We start from the raw sequence: 18,093 nt of genomic DNA on the forward strand, positions 1-18,093 counted from the left end.
GGCTACAAAAGGAAAGTTTTAAAATTAAAAATTCCTCTTTTAAACATTGTAGATGACTAAAAAAGGAAATATTTTTAAAATTAAAACCTCTCTTTTAAATCATGGCTACAAAAAAGGAAAGTTTTAATAAAAATAAAATCTCTCTTTTAAACCATTGTAGATGGTTACAAAAGAAAAGATTTTTTAAATTTAAAACTCTCTTTTAAAACCATGTGGATGACTTCAAAAAAGGAAAATTTTTAAAATTTAAAAACTCTCTTTTAAAACATTGTAGATGACTATAAAAAGAAAGATTTAAAAATCAAAAACTCACTTTTAAACCCATCTTGGCCGACCCCTTGCTTGGGCACCAAGCAAGGATGTGGCCGGCCATAAGGATGACTTGGGTGGATGCGAGACTTTATACATAGAGGCTACAATAGGAACCTAGAGGAGGAATTGATTTTGGCCTCCTGATAAGCTTGAGCTTCCTGTGTTCGACCCGAACACCCAACTCAAGTTCATCAATAATAACTAATACAACTAAAGAGTTATTATTGAATTACCGCACCAATCCCATATTACATTATGGGCTCCTTCTTATCATGAGTGCGTTAATCTCCTTGTGTTTAAGATATCAAATGACCATTAATTAAATGAGTTACTGACAACTCACTTAATTAACATCTAGCTCCAAGAGTAGTATCACTCAACTTCATTGTCATGTCAGAACTAAGTCTACCTGCAAGGTTTACATGATAATCCTTATGAGCTCCTCAAGGGGACATCATCATCCTAATAAATAGGACATAATTTCCTTCTATAATCAACAACACACCATATAAATAATATTATTTCTCAACTATCGAGTCTATTGATTTAATGAATAAATCTCACTCTTTGATAAATTAAAGAAATAAATACTAAGTACATATGTTTATTATTATATCAGGATTAAGCCATAGATAGATCTCACCCTAAATACTGGATCACTTCATTAAACCAGATGTTCCAAGATCTCGAAGCTTGCATCAGTCCATAGATAGATCGATTGAGCTTATAAACAAGATGCTCTTTGCCCTTCGCAATGAATCCCTCTGGTTGCTTCATATGGATATTTTCTTCAAGACTTCCATTAAGGAAAGTTGTCTTGACATCCATTTTCCAAATCTCATAATCCATATGAGCGTCAATAGATAAAAGAATCTGGATAGACTTAAGCATGTCTACCGGCAAAAAGGTTTCCTCATAATCGATTCCCTCTTTCTAAGTATACCCTTTTGCAACAAGCCATGCTTTGAGGGTTTCCACCTTTCCGTCTGTCCCTCTTTTTCTTTTGTAGACCCATTTACATCCAATGGCTTTTACACCATTTGGTGGTTCTACAAGCTCCCAGACCTGACTAGAGTACGTAGATTCTATTTCAGACTTCATTGCACTTTGCCAAGATGCTGCATCTTTATCTTGGAGTGCTTCATCATATGTCTAGGGATCAGGTTCATGTTTACCAGGGATCAAGTCCAAAGATTCTCCCAAAAATATGAATCTATCAGGTTACCTAACAACCCTCCCACTATGATGAGGCACTACTTGTAATTGTGCATCATTTGTGACATGTGTTGCAGTTTCTTGTGGTATCTCATCTTGTACCGTTGGTACTAAAGTAGATGTGTCTTCTCCTATTTCCTCAAGAACAATTTTACTCATGGGCTTGTGGTTCATTATATAGTCCTCTTCTAAAAATCGGGCATTGGTGCTAACAATGACCTTATGATCTTTAGGACTATAAAATAAACCACCTTTCGTTTCTTTAGGATAACCCACAAACAAGCGAACTTCTGTACGTGATTCCAACTTATCAGCATCTCCCTTCAGCACATGTGTTGAACTACTCCAAATTCGAATATGTTTCAGACTAGGCTTACGCCCATTCCACAATTCTGTGGGAGTAGAGGTTATTGACTTAAAAGGTACCAAGTTCAGAATGTACACTGACTTTTCTAGAGTATATCCGCAAAATGAATTTGGTAATTCTGAATAACTCATCATTGATCTAACCATTTCCATAAGAGTCATATTCCTTCGTTCTGCCACACCATTCAGTTGGGGTGTATCAGGTGTAGACAGTTGGGATTAAATCCCGGCCTCTGATAAGTAACTCCTAAACTCTCCTAAGAGGTACTCGCCACCACGATCAGACCGTAGTGTCTTGATACCTTTACCATGACATTTCTCCACATCAGCCTTGTATTCTTTGAACTTATCAAAGCACTCAGACTTGCAGCGCATCAAGTAAATGTACCCGTATCTTGAATAGTCGTCTATAAAAGAGACAAAATATTTGAAACCACCTCTTGCCTGGATAGTCATAGGTCCACACAAATCAGAATGAACCAATTCCAGCACATCTTTGGCTCTATACCCCTTGGCCTTAAAAGGTCTTTTGGTCATTTTTCCTTCCAAGCAAGATTCGCAGGTTAGAAAATTTTCCACCACTAATGAATCCAAAGGTCCATCGGCTATTAGCCTTTGAATCCTACTCAAGTTAATATGACCAAGCCTTAGATGCCAAAGATATGTTTGGTTTATTTCTGAAGGTTGTTTTCTCTTATTAGAATTAGAAGATGTGTTATTAATTTTCATTTATTGTATCGTAGGAGTTATTGGATTTAGAGTATACAAATTGCCAATCAATGTACCAAAACAGATAACTACCCTATTTTTCTTGACAACTAATTTGTCATCAAAAGAAACAGAATATCCATCCATAAATAGTTTAGAAACTGAAATTAAGTTCTTTCTAAAACATTGTACATAAAGACAATTTCTCAAGATCAATGTTTTATTTCTATCAAAAGATAAATAAACATCTCCCACTGCAACAGCTGCCACTTTTATAGCATTTCCCATGTAGACGGTAATCTCCCCTTCATGTAGTCGTCGAGTTTCCTGGAACCCTTGCAATGAATTGCAGACATGATCAGTGGCTCCCATATCTACACACCAGGTACCGGTAAATAACATCACTAAACATGTTTCAACCACTAAAGAAAAAGATATACCTTTGTTGTTCTCCTTTCTGCAAGGACAGTTCACTTTCCAATGTCCAGACTGCTTGCATGTGAAGCACTTGCCCTTTAGCTTCTTCACACTTGCATGCGACCCAGTCCCTAGAGATCGATTCACTTTCTTTGCTGAACCAACTTATTTCTTTTTCTTCTTTCTTCCTTTCAACTTAGAAGCAGAAATATTTTTAGCAATGTGAATTTGAGAACTTTGACGAAATAGCCCTTCTGCTGCTTGAAGTTCTGTCAGAAGTTCCACCAATGAATAAACCTTTTTGTTTATGTTGTAGTTCAGGCAAAACTGCTCAAAACATTTAGGTAGTGTTTGGAGAATGATATCGACCAGGGGTTCCCCATCGATTTCTGCTCCAAGGACTTCCATCTCATTCAAAAGAGCCATCATTTTGAGGATATTATCCCTTATAGGTGTCCCCTCAGTCATGATGGTCGTCATTAAGTTTCTCATAGCCTCCTACCTAGCAGTCCAATTCTGGTGTCCGAAGAGTTCCTTGAGATTGTGCATCATGTCATAAGCGGTAGGCATGGTCTGATGTTGATGTTGCAGCACATTTGACATAGAAGGCAAAATGTAATACCACGCCATCTCATCTGCCCTGACCTATTTCTTATGATACTCAATCTCCTCTTCACTAGAATCGCTATTAGGCAGGATTGGACAGATCTCAAAAAGTACGAACTTGTAACCTTCAGCAGTTAAGACAATGTCCAAGTTTCGTTTCCAATCAATGTAATTGGGACTAGTAAGTTTGTTTTCTTTCAATATAACAACAAGAAGATTGATAGCCATTTGAAATCCTAAGAATCACAAAATATTTGGTCAAAACTTTAGAATTTAAAATAATATTGATTCCTCAAACAATATCAATTAAATTCACCAACACCTCAAAACATCGTGAATTTTGTATGCACGATAATGTGGACATATACAAATTCAAACATTTGTAAGAGGGGGTTTTACCCATTAATTTTATTATCTTGTCAACCTAACTTTATGACAAATAAAATTAATAGTTGATTTTTCTTTGGTCACACAAATAATAGCAGTGACTCCGATGGGGAGGATACTATTAAATGCGCCTAAGTGTATACCATTACTTGATACTTAGTCCATTAAATAGGATTGTGCCCCTTCAGATGAAGAAGATCACACAAACCTAAATAATTTCCTATAATCATCCATAAAGAGAGTTTGATCTAGTGATCCATAAACAAACTTATCCGATGTGAAGGAAGACACTCAAAGCCAATGCGCAAGTTTGAATGCATCACTTACAAACCAGTAATGGAGACCGTGGAATTTAAATAATTCCTCTCCCACTTAGTTATTTAAAACGAGGAATTTTAACATGCACACACACACAGAGCACATATAAACAGCATAAAAGGCAATAAATATGAAAAATAATTTTCCAACTATTATGACCTCATCCATAGCTGTCCTTCGTGTGCCACTAACCCTAGCCGCCGCCAATGGGTCATGTCGTCGCGTCTATCTTGCTTCCTTTTCCGCTGCGCTTTTGGTCCTCAAATAGCACCACGCCTCACAAGGATACGATCTGCGACAAAAAATAAAAGTTTACATTTATCGATTCTATATTCCACAAGAGAATGTACATGTAATCTAGATCGAACAGAATGTAAAATCCTAAAACTAATACAACTCCTGCTGTATTTAATAATTACAATCATTCACACACAAAAAATGCCCTCGACATGCCCGAGGGTCCAAATCGCACACAAACACAATAGGACCATAATAGTTGGAACTAGGATGCTTGCAACCATAGAGTTAATCTATTTGCACATTCTACTATTATCCTGCCTAAATTTATGTATGAAAAGTGCATAATTTAACTGAAAACCATACACACAGAGGTAGAAAACTAGTTCTGATACCAATTGTTAACGCAACTCGAAATTCCGTTCTGTTTCCCCTATGCAAAAATTTATACAAGCATAGAACTTTTCCTAGCAACCCATGTGCTTTTCAGAAGTTAAACTTGGATTGCAAATGAAACTTAATATTATTAATCCAAGTTTAACCCATGTATTCATTAGAAGTTAAATCATATTACAGAAGTTGATTAAATATCTATTTCAAGGATTGACTTACAGGTCGTTGGCGAGGCACTCGACTTTCTTGGGTATGAGATCATCCACCACTTCCTACTCAAAGTCTTTCAAAGAAATTGAATATTTAAACTCCTTACAGTAAACCTAGGTTAAACCACAGAGACCTCAATCAAAGCACAAGATCGCTAGCCTCTTGTATTGGTACTTCAGAATCCATACAAAGGAAAAATAAACTAGTACACAACGGAAATAATTAACTAGTTATACCTTTCTTTGTAGCTTAAAGACCTCTTGATCTTCTGCTGTATTCCTCTCCTCCTCTTGGATGTCGTGTGGGCGACGATTTACCAAGATGCAAAAACCACCCAAGTCCTTCTTTCTTTCAAGGCTTTTAGCCACCAAGGGATCAAAGTTAGGAACATCACCTCTTGTTCTTCTTTCTTCCTTGGAACCCACCGACCACAAGATGGTTGAAGCCTCTTGATGCCGCCGGCATTAGGTGATAAAGCAAGGGGAGAATAAGAATATGAGGGGGTCAGCCACAAGGAGAATAGAAGAGGAATAGAAATTGTGTAGATGATTATTCCTCTAAGACACCATCTATCCTCTTTTATAATCCTTGGTAATGACTAAAAAGGAAAGATTTTAATAACAATTAAAATCTCTCTTTTAAATTTCCTATTGTGGATGGCTACAAAAGGAAAATTTTAAAATTAAAAATCCCTCTTTTAAACATTGTAGATGGCTAAAAAAGGAAAGATTTTTAAAATTAAAAGTTCTCTTTTAAATCATGGTTAAAAAAAGAAAAGTTTTAACAAAAATAAAATCTCTCTTTTAAACCATTGTAGATGGCTACAAAAGGAAATATTTTTTAAATTTAAAACTCTCTTTTAAAACCATGTGGATGGCTTCAAAAAAAGGAAAGTTTTAAAAATTTAAAATCTCTTTTATAAAACATTGTAGATGGATACAAAAAGAAAGATTTAAAAAATTAAAAACCCACTTTTAAACCCATCTTGGCCGGCCCTTTGCTTGGGCACCAAGCAAGGGGTGGCTGGCCCCTTGCTTAGGCACCAAGCAAGGATGTGGTCGGCCATAAGGATGACTTGGGTGGATGCGAGACTTTATACATAGAGGCTACAACAGGGGCCTAGAGAAGGAATTTGTTTTGACCTCCTGATGAGCTTGAGCTTCCTGTGTTCGACCCGAACACCCAACTCAAGTTCATCAATAATAACTCATACCACTAAAGATTTATTATTGAACTATCGCACCAATCGCATATTACATTATGGGCTCCTTTTTATCATGAGTGTGTTAATCTCCCTGTGTTTAAGATAGTACCACTTAATTAACATCTAGCTCCAAGAGTAGTACCACTCAACTTCATTGTCATGTCAGAACTAAGTCCACCTGCAGGGTTTATATGACAATCCTTTTGAGCTCCTCAAGGGGACATCATCATCCTAATAAATAGGACATAGTTTCCTTCTATAATCAACAACACACCATATAAATAATATTATTTCTCAACTATCGGGCCTATTGATTTAACAAATAAATCTCACCCTTTGATAAATTAAAGAAATAAATACTAGTACATGTGCTTGTTATTATATCGGGATTAAGAGTACACACATCCATAATAACAGAGGTTATATTCTTTTATGTAGTCAGTATAAAAGAAACAACCTCAAATGGTCATGCTCTATACACACATAGTGTACTAGTGTAATTTTATAGTCAAGATAAATTAGTACCAAATTATACTACAACCATTCCAATGGTTTGTCACAATCCATCTTAGTTGTGAGCTTCTATTTATAATTTATAAGGAACTGATAACATGATCTTCTGTGTGACACCACACACCATGTTATCTACAATATAAATTAAGGGGACGTTTGGTTAAATGATGGGAATGACTATGGGTATGAGTTTGATAGTAAGGTGGAATGAGAATAGGAATGGAAATGAAACCCATCAAGTTATATGGGTTTGGTGATTCCCATAAATCTAGTAATCATTCCTAAAGTGTCATTCCGAAACCCACAATCCAAACACTATTTTTTACTATCATTCCATTCCCTCATTCCCAAACCCATCAACCAAACACCCCCTAAATGGACAACTGCATTTAACTAAATGCAGATATTTGACCAATGTGATTCTCATTTCAAAATAAATATTTATACAAAAAGTTAGGCTTTTAGTATACATTCTAACAATATCATCACACATATAATAAACAATAGGGTCAAGATCAAGTAATTCTATGTGTTGATCCGAAGGGAATAGCCTAGTGGGATACACTACCCCCTCCATTAGGGAGCGATTTACATCAAATATAGGTCAATATAATCTCACTAACATATATGCTCTCGCACCATTATACAACTATACTACATATAACATTAATGATCTATAGGCATGCACCTAAGTATATAACCATACTATAATATAAATGCATGAACATAAGCTTATAACTAGACTATGGTCTGGTAATATCATGCATATATATAAACACAATCATGAATAACAAACAAGACTGCATAGCTATGAATAATAAGTCAACATATAAGGACAAACAATAAGGTATCAAACTCAAGAGCAATATAGATCAAATTTAAGGTAAGCGAGTAACTGCGACCTAATCAAAATGTGGTAGTAAACTATCATGCACTATAATCAAAGCTCTAAAGCAGACAAGCAGGATCTACCCATCTCAAAAGTAAATCGTCCTAACCATCTTCAAGTATGAAAGATCGTATCGAGCTCAACTCCTATAAATATAAGATATGAAACAATTCTAAGCATCTATAATACTCTTAGTAATGAAATCAAATCAATTGGATGTTAATTTGTTCTTCCCCTCACTCTTATTGTCAATCATCTTGATTATAGGTCTAACATCAAATTCTTAATTATTATAGACTTCATTTACCTAATCAACTTGGGTAAGTAATCAATTTATGAAATCAATAATTGCCACTAACAACCCAATTAATCACTCTATAATTAACTTATTATAGGTGAATAGGTAACTTAACTAATTAATCAACTAATTATCTAAATTAATAAATATGTTAACAAGTTAATCAATAAATTAATCAACCTATCTTTAAATTAAACGTTAATCTTAGCTAATCGAATACCCTTTTAATTAACCAACCAAATTTTGATTAATTAACTATTAATTCTTTCATTCTTACCTGGTCAGTATCATAATCATAAACAAACTCAGCCATTTGGCCTTGGAAGTTCCTCATGAACTAGAAATGATCACATACCTCTTGAAACTTGTTATCAGATAATTTGAAGTGACCCTCCAATATTTGTTGTTGGGCACTATGCTTCTCATGTAGAGAATCCAAAGATGCACGGAAGTTAGAAAAGTCAAATTTGGAAGGACCCATACCATAGGAAAAAGAATGTCTAGCAAGTTCTGGATGTCCAGATGACTACGGGTGTCCAGATGACAATGGCTCAAGGTGGGGCACGGTGCCTCCTACTAGTGGGGGAATAGACTCGGGATCTACATCGATAATAACCCAATTAGCGGGGTTGCGAACTGAGGTACGCTCAAGACAAAGAAGAGGTAACAAAAAATCATCCTTTCTAGAAAAGGCAAACTTGTTCTCATCCCAGCAAATCATCTTCATGGCAAGACAAGCGTCGATATCGATCTTGTTGTTGCCATGAATGACTTCCAACCCATCAAGTTTACAACCTAAATTTATAACTATTTCGGTGATTAAACTGCTAAAAAAAAATCAATCCCAAGAATGCTTTCTCAGCTCTCACAAGGTTTTGCAAAAAATGAAAATCGGAATCAAAATCAACTTTATTGAGCATAGCCCAAAGGGAGTAAAGTTTTAACTTTCTAACTACCTCGCCACTATCCCCTTTACCAAAAATAGTTTTACTCATAACACGGTGTAGGTATCTGAATACGAGGTTTTGCATGTGGGAAGCTTTAACTCTAGAGGGTTTATAAGGATTGTTTGACCTGGTAATAGAGGTCCAAAACCTATTCCAATTAAAAGTAGAATCAAACCTTCAAGCGTCGCCGGTAGGCAATCTAAAATAATTATTAAAATCACTAAATGACCACTGAAAATTTTGATTCATTCATCTAAAACTGATATTGCCAATATAATCATCTTCAGAAGAGAAGTGGACATCAATTGGACTTAGAAATTTAAGGACGAGGCAGGGATATGTTGATAGATGTGAGTACATCATATCATCCCAATCAAAAGAGCTAATCATCCAATCTACATCATCCCTAATTCCCAAAACATTCATGGTAGTTGGATTCATATATCTAGTACACATAATCTTTCTAATAATAAGAGAATCATATCTAGATTTATGCTTATCATTTCTAAAAATAATATGATGCTCATTATCGTTACCTTCATCGCATGTCATCCTCTTGCCTTTGCCCTTTAATGTAGCTTTTTCCTTGCCTTTATCCCTTCTTGATTCTTTTCCTCCGTTAGATCCATCACTTCCTCTTCAGATTCTTTTCAAAAGATGAGACATGATGTCAAGATAAGTGAGGGAAAGTGATTGATTTAAAGAAAAAGGAGGAAAGATCTTGTGAGAAGAAGTATATCTTGAGGAAGAAAGAGGAGAAGAAGATAAGGGATTCTTGGATTTGAAACTGAGTTTTAAATCTAGATCTAGATCTGAATCTTGAAGAGGGGAATCTAAGATCTAGATTTGTGAGGTGGATGAAGAGGGATTGAGAAGGAAAAGGATTGGGGAGAAAGAATGAGTGAAAAGGTTGATCTTGGTAAGGGTGTGAGGCGGACATGACCTTGGCATGGCCGTGTCTTATAGACACAGCCTGGTCAAGGGCATCTTCACACGGTCGTGTCGGGTGACACAACATGTTTCTTCCTCTTTTTGGACAGATTCACACAGTCGTGTCGACTGACATGAGTCATGTATGTTTCTTCCCTGCCATCCTCACACAGCCGTGTGAAGTCACACGACCATATTATTCTTCCTCTCAGCTGGGTTCACATAGACATGTGAAATCACACGGCCGTTTTCTTCTTTCTTTCTACAAGGTTCACACGGCCATGTGGTTTCACACAGCTTGATACTCTCCAAACTCTATTTATGTCACACGACCTTGTGAAGTCACATGGTTGGCTCTGTAGAGTATACAAGGGCTGAGTTTTCTCCTTTTTGATTTCGCTAATGCCTCCATGCCCATAGGATGATCATGGACAACTCATGGAGATGACTTACAACCTGAAAACAAAATAAAGAAACACTTAGACAAAATAACTAAGAGAAGAAAATTTAAAACCGAACTAACTAAGACCCTTGGGTTGCTTCCCAAGAATCGATTGCTTTAGGTCTTTAGATCAACCCCGTCTCCATTGATACAGATTATACCCATGGAGACACGACTCTCCCTCCTTGGGTTGGTGTAGCTGACTCTTCCTTCATTCTTGCCCTTGCAGGGCAGATGTACTTTTCATTATTTATTAGGGGCCTTCTCCCAACTCTTATCGGATCATGTGTTTCATTCGGCAGCCTCCCATGAGGATAGAAGTTCCATTCCTCAGTTTTATATGTGTCCACCCTGCTGCAAATGCTTACGAGACAAGAAGAGACGTCGTTAGGGAATTCAGATAAATCAAATTCTAACCATTCCTTACCAATGGCCAGAGATAATTTATGATTCTTCACATCAATAACTAAGGAGCCATCCAACACCAAGCTTGATCCGATAATCCTCGAAGGTGTTGGGTAATAAATTTATGATTCTGTACTTAATTATTGCAAAAGGAAAGTGTAGCATGTTACACTTGTCCTATTCTTTCCCTTGTACTCGATCCCTCTTCCGATGATTCTGGAAGAGGTGTTTTAGTAGATTATCCATTAATAGGTCCGCAGGACCTAAGTCTTGGAGTACGAGTCACCAAAAGCTCTGAACCAAGTAAAATCGAACCGCGTCTCTTACTTGTACTTGCTTTTGTGTTTTTTTTCCACTGCTTACTTATTTCAAAAAGAAAAAATCTTTTCAAAACTTGTGCATTTTCAAAATATGTTTCAAAAATACTCTTTATCTAACATTTTAGAAATAATACACTTATGTATTTTACTTAAAAATATATATTTCAAATTTCTTCTATTTCCTTTAAATATTTCAAAAAGTTGTTTTCTGATTTAATTATCATTTTCAAAATTTATCTTAATTCAAACTTTTTTTTTCAAAATCTTAAATTCTAACTTATGAAGGGGAGCCTTGGCGCAATGGTAAAGTTATTTCTTTGTGACCAAAAGGTCACGGGTTCAAATCTTGGAAACAACCTCTTGTAAAAAAGCAGGGTAAAGCTGCATATAATGGATCCTTCCCTGGGACCTCACATAGCAGGAGCTTCGTGCACCGGGCTGCCCATAGTTAAATTGTAACTTATGTTTGAAAACTTTGTTAAAATTTTTGAAAGTTAAAGTTGTACCACTCAAAGTTTCAAATTTTGAGACAAAATTTCTAAGACTATTTCAAAGCTTATTCCTTTCAATGAAAAATAAAAGGAATTTTTAAGAAATTTATCTAATTCTTTTGGGTCTAAGCTTTCTTTAGAAAATTTTGACAGTTATCATTGTTGGTGCAATATTCCCTAGGTCAAGGTTGACCTGGTTGACTGAGCTTGAATTGGTTCAAGCTCAAGTCTTGATGTTTGGGTTTCAATGTTTGACAATACATGGAGACAAGACATGGAGATTGCAGGTGCAATTGTTCATATGGTGAGATTGTGAAGGAGAGTCAAGTAGGTCAAGGTTGATTGGATACTTGACTGAAAAATCCTAGTGAGTGAAGCTAGGTGAAAGTCCTGGTGAGTGAAGCCAGGCAGCTGGAAATCCCTAGTGAGTGAAGCTAGGTGAAAGTCCTGGTGAGTGAAGCCAGGCAGCTGGAAAACCTTAGTAAGTGAAGCTAGGTGAAAGTCCTGGTGAGTGAAACCAGGTGAAAGTCCTAGTGAGTGAAGCTAGGCAGAAGAGAAATCCTGGTGAGTGAAGCCAGGTGAAAGTCCTAGTGAGTGAAGCTAGGCAGAAGAGAAATCCTGGTGAGTGAAGCCAGGTGAAAGACCTGGTGAGTGAAGCCAGGCAGACGGAAAGTCCTGGTGAGTGAAACCAGGTGAAAGTCCTAGTGAGTGAAGCTAGGCAGAAGAGAAATCCTGGTGAGTGAAGCCAGGTGAAAGACCTGGTGAGTGAAGCTAGGAAAACTGGAAGTCCTGGTGAGTGAAGCCAGACAAGGAAAATCCAGATGGATCAAGGATGATCAGACATCTGGTGTTGGGAAGTCCAAGAAGGTCAAAGGGATTGACCAGATACTTGACACAAGGAAAATCCAGATGGATCAAGGATGATCGGACATCTGGTGTTGGGAAGTCCAAGTAGGTCAAAGGGATTGACCGAATACTTGGCACGAGAAAATCTAGATGGATCAAGGTTGACCAGACATCTAGTGGAAGTCCAAGTGGGTCAAAAGGATTGACTAGACACCTGGTGAGCGAGTTCTAGTAGGTTAAGGGTGACCGGATGTTAGGCATGATGCACCAACAGGTCATGGTTGATCGGATGTTGGTTTAGGAGACTTTCGACTTAGTTTTGGGGAAAAATTTTGAGCTGGATCAATCAGCTGATTGATTGGCTCATGCCCAATCGATCAGCTGATCGATTGGGTGAGTCCCCACAACAAGCCTTCTCCCAATCGATCAGTGGATCGATTGGGGAGAAGTGTCGCACGAACAAAACCCCTCTGGATCGATCGGCCGATCGATCCAGAGGTCCCAATCGATCAGTGGATCGATTGGGAGCTGCTATTTGTGCGCGATAAGCCCTGGATTGATCAGCCGATCGATCCAGGCAATTCCAGAGAGCACAGAGGCGCTCTGGATCGATCGACCGATCGATCAAAAGCCTCCCTCATCGATTGGGAGCAATCCAATCGATCGAGATCCGACCGTTGGCGTCGATTAAAGCCGTTGTTGAGCTCTTTCTTCGTCACAGCTTGCACTGTTCATCTCAGATCATAACAGCAGCTTCTCTACAGCGTTTTCCACTCTCACCGTTAGTTCTTGAAGGATCTTGGAGAGACATCCAAGTCAATAGGCGTGACTACAACAAGAGGAAGAAGCTAGGGTTAGGGTTTTCATTGCATATCTTGTAAGATATTTCTTGTATTTGTCTTCCCTTGCTTTCTTGTTGTATTAAGAGTATTGCAGGGCTTCTCCACTTTTGGTAGTTACCATAAAGGAGTATTTTTCATAGTGGAGGGTGCGTGAGTGTGTGGATCCTTGGATTAGTCACCCCTTGTGAGGTGGATACCAAGTATATCCTTAGTGTTAGTGTTGTGGTTGTTTTCTTTGTATTTTCCGCTGCATATCCTTGAAGAAACAAGCAACGAAGAGCACGACGGGCGCACCGAGCTATTCACCCCCCTTTAGCTACATAATCGATCCCAACAAGTGGTATCAGAGCAAGGTTGCTCTTCACCGGAATCATCGCCGGAAAGGGAAAAGAGGTAGAGGGTGAAGAAGTTGGTGCAAAACTCTTCAAGTCAAAGATTTTATCAAGCTCAACTTAAATGGAATTCTAAGACGGACTTGGATTCGATACAAGGATTCCTCCATCATTTATCTCAACAAGCTTCGATCTTTGGAAATCAAAGATCGAGAATTTCTTGATGATGGAGATAGAGCAATGGTTTGCTCTCATGGAAGGTTTTGAGGCTCCAACAAACTCCAAGGGCAAGCCTCTCAAGAAAAGCAAATGGAGCCAAGAACAAATCCAAAGATGTGAGACCAATGACAAAGTGACCAAGCTTTTGGTCAATTTATTTCCGAGCAACATCTTGGAGAAAATTGAAGAATTTGAAGATGCCAAAGAGCTATGGAGCAAATTGGCATTACTTCATGAAGAACCCTCCATTGTACCAAGCCAAGATAAATCCAAAGAGGGTGACTCATTGGAGCAAGACCAAGAGGAGGAAGACTCCGAGGTTGAGAGATGCTCAACTTCAAAAGAAGAAGTCCAAGAAGCCTCATCTTCAAAGGAGTACAATGAAAAGGGAAAAGAGGGAGCATACTCTTTGTTCCATATACAAGATAAAGATGAAGAAACCTCCACCTCTAGGATTGAGGGGGAGCAACTTTCGGTGACACCGGATCAAGAGAAGGAGAAGTCTCCACATCCGGGTCAAGAGAAGAAGAGGATGAAGAAGCTTCCACCTCCACAAGTCAAGTCAAATCTATTGGAGGAGCACCATTTTCGGATCAAGAGGAAGCCTCTACCTCCGGATCCAAAGGAGAAGATGTCATCCCTACACATGAAAGTATAAATGTTTCAATTAAAAAAAAAAATCACATTGTATGTTTTGAGTGTAGGAAACATGGGCATTACAAGAGCAAGTGCCCCAAGTTGACCAAGAAGAAGGGCCAAGTTGTACTAAAAGGCAAGGAGAAGCCCAAAGAGACCGCCCCTGGAACAAAGAAGAGCAAGGAGCACATTGTGTGTTTCTCATGCAATCAAAAGGGACATTATAGGAGCCAATGTCCCAAGGGGAAGAAAGCGGTCAAGGCTCATGGACGAAGCACAACTCAAGGGGGAGCCTCCAAGGTAAAAAGAAAGGTATCATTTATTGAGCCTACTCCTTTAAATAATGGTAAAAAGCATGCTAGTTCTAATTTTTATCATTTTAATGCTATTTACCATAAGAATAGAAAGCATGAGAGCTTTAAAGAAAAACATGTGGTTGTACATGCTAAAACTACCACACCTAGGTTTAGAAAGGTAGATAAAAATCTAGACAAGGAAACTAAGAATTTTAGTTATAGGTCTAGAAATAAAAATGCTCATAAATTCATTGAAAAACCTAAAGCTAAGGACTTAAGGATGGAAAATCAAGTCTTGAGGTCAAGACTTGATAAGTTAGAAAAGACCCTAAAAAGGATGAAAAATATCCTAAAAGGGCAAAATGAGCATAACCTAGGTTTAGGACAACAAAAGCCATCCAATGGCCATAGAGGGTTGGGATACAAACCAAAGGCTAAGAAGAATGTAATTTCTTACCATAGGGTTCCATATAGCTATGGAATCGAGTGTAGGTCAAATGGTCAAGTCAAAAATACTAGGAAGGTCATTCCTAAGAGTATTTTTGCAACAAATGTGACTAAGACTTCTAAAAAGTCTAACAAAGTCACTAAAAAGGTCACAAGGGAAGAAATCTTTAGGGTTGACCTAGAAAATGTGACCAAGGCTTCTAAGAAGCCTAACAAGGTCACTAGGAAGATATCTAGGGAATTTATCCCTAGTGAATACCTAGAGTTTCCAAGGAGCACCAATAGGTTTTGGGTTCCTAGGAGCATTTTCTCTACCCCATAAATGGGTTAGAGAGTGTCAACTCCGATTAGAAGGGTAGTTAAACCAACTTTGATGAAGTTGACACTCGGAGATCATTTTCAAGGTTATTGTTAACCTTTGAAAATGATAAGAATTAAAGGTTTACTCTTTCAAAGAGTAAAATGTGCCATAATGTGGGAAATTTGAGATGATTTTAATTGGCACAAGAAATCAAGTGTCAAGAACTATCAAGTTGGGATTTTGGTATGTTATTAAGGGATTAAAGGCAATCCGGACCTAAATTTAAAGTGGTTACTCTTTAAAAAGTAAATTGTGCCAAAATTTGAGGAATATGTTTAATTTAAATTGACACAAATTAGGAAAAGCAAAAGAAATGTCAAAGTTGGATTATTGGCATTTTCTTGGGAAATAGTGGGCAATCTAGGTTTTAAATCTTATTTTAGCTAAGGCTTAAGGATACTTAGGTAGACAACCTAGGTATTTTATTTATGTAAATTTGCCATGCTTTGTTTGCCCATAATATGCCATGACATCATATTTATTTTTGCATTCACATTTTATCATGAAAAATATAAAAATACCATGTCATGTCATACATACATCATGTAGTTATAGAAAATTTTCCGTTGAAACTTATTTGTCTTTGATGTATGTCATAACATTATCATGCATTATTTTAATTCCTTGCATTTAAGGATCAATACCATTAATTAACAAGTAACATCCTTGGTGGATGTTCATGACCTCAAAAATGCCTAGATAGATATGCATGATCCCTAGATTAGGGCAAAATCAAAAATTTACATCTCACAAAGAACTATAAGGTGACTTGTATGTGATTTCGTACACATTAAATACAAGTGAGATGTTAGGATGATGAACAAAACTCAAGATGTTGATTTAGTGCATTCTTTTGAGTTTTTAAGTTCATCAAACACATAGTTATGTGTTTTCCAATCATTGGGAAAGCTAATGTACAAGTCATGTGCATTGAGCTCAAAGAACATGGTTGGAAATTGGTTTTGAAAATGATTTCAAAAATGTTTTGGAAAACCTTGGTGAAGACTATCTTTTGATAGTACTCATCATTGTAAAGTTATGCACAAAACTTGAAGAAAACATTAAAGTTTTTACAAGTTTTCTAGTTTGTGTCAATCTTTGAAAAGATGAAGTATTTTCTTAGAAAACTATTTGTCCATGATAATATATGTCCTAAACAATGTCTACACAAATTTTTATGATTTTTGAAATTTTGTAGATTTTTCTAGGGGTTTCTGAAATTGACTGAAATTGAATTTCAGCCTTTTCAGAGCCTCAATCGATCAGTGGATCGATTGAAGTGCCTCAATCGATCAGCCGATCGATTGAGAGCAAGCTTCTCACGAACAGAAGCTTCCTGGATCAATCCACCGATCGATCCATCCCTACTGAATCGATCAGTGGATCGATTCAAGCAGGTTCAATCAATTGGAACTCAACTCCAATCGATTGAGAATGCTGATTTTGGCTGGTAAAGTCTGATTTCAGCATTTTGGACCATGTTTAGTCTAGGTAACCACTCCTAACCCCTCAAAACACATGTGTATACATTTAGGGGGAGTTTTCATGATGAAAACAAGGATGGATTGGTTAAGGAAGACTACGTAGAGGTTTAGGTTGAGGTTTGATTTCAATATTGAATTTTTGAACCTCAAAACTTCTAATTTTGGGTTTCCTAAAGGTTTAGGGATTCCAAGTCATTCTTGGTGCAATGACAGAAGTTACGTACATGTCTTTAGGGGGAGTTACTCTTTAAGGACATGAAAAATCATTTTCGTACATCTTGGAAGGTGGTTTTACCTTTCTTAGTGAAAATGCTCAAGGTTGGGCATTGGAATACAATAGAGAGTGAATATCTTCATTGTTTAGTGGTATATGCTCAAGGATGAGCATTTGATGAAAATAAAGGGTATGAGACCTTTATTTGAATCGTGTTGTGAACAACGAGTGAAGTTGTGAACAACGGTGAGTAACTCTTCAGGGGGAGAGTTTCTTTTTGATGTGTGCCAATAGGGGGAGAATGTAGGATTAAGTGGATTAAGTTAGGCCTTCATTCACATATTGGCATGATGTAAGTTCAGGTTATGAGATTAGCCTAACTTACAAGTGGTATTGTTAAGTGGTATTGTCAAACATCAAAAAGGGGGAGATTATTGGTGCAATATTCCCTAGGTCAAGGTTGACCTGGTTGACTGAGCTTGAATTGGTTCAAGCTTGAGTCTTGATGTTTGGGTTTCAATGTTTGACAATACATGGAGACAAGACATGGAGATTGCAGGTGCAATTGTTCATGTGGTGAGATTGTGAAGGAGAGTCAAGTAGGTCAAGGTTGACTGGATACTTGACTGAAAAATCCTAGTGAGTGAAGCTAGGTGAAAGTCCTGGTGAGTGAAGCCAGGCAGCTGGAAAACCCTAGTGAGTGAAACTAGGTGAAAGTCCTGGTGAGTGAAGCCAGGCAGCTGAAAAACCCTAGTGAGTGAAGCTAGGTGAAAGTCCTGATGAGTAAAACCAGGTGAAAGTCCTAGTG

The sequence above is a fragment of the Zingiber officinale genome, chromosome 5A, assembly GCF_018446385.1.
Source record: "Zingiber officinale cultivar Zhangliang chromosome 5A, Zo_v1.1, whole genome shotgun sequence".
Classification (NCBI taxonomy): domain Eukaryota; kingdom Viridiplantae; phylum Streptophyta; class Magnoliopsida; order Zingiberales; family Zingiberaceae; genus Zingiber; species Zingiber officinale.